The sequence below is a fragment of the Ascaphus truei genome, chromosome 2, assembly GCF_040206685.1.
Source record: "Ascaphus truei isolate aAscTru1 chromosome 2, aAscTru1.hap1, whole genome shotgun sequence".
Taxonomy (NCBI): Eukaryota; Metazoa; Chordata; class Amphibia; order Anura; family Ascaphidae; genus Ascaphus; species Ascaphus truei.
Genome location: NC_134484.1, coordinates 327,935,872 through 327,936,099, shown reverse-complemented (window position 1 = coordinate 327,936,099; position 228 = coordinate 327,935,872).

Genomic DNA, 228 nt, shown 5'->3' with positions numbered 1-228 from the left:
GAAGCAGGGAGTAGCGTGCTATCTCCGCGAGCAGGCTGGTTGCCGGGGACGCGATCGGGCCGTTGCTAAGGCCGCGATCGCGTTGCTGCGGTCCCGGCAGCTAGCGAGGAGGGCGCCGCCATTGCGGAGAGACTCGCGCATGCGCAGTGATCGCGCAGGCGCAGGTAAGGCCCCAGAGCTAGGGAGAAGTCGCGCGAGTGTAGGGAAAGTGCAGGAAGGGTTGAGGTG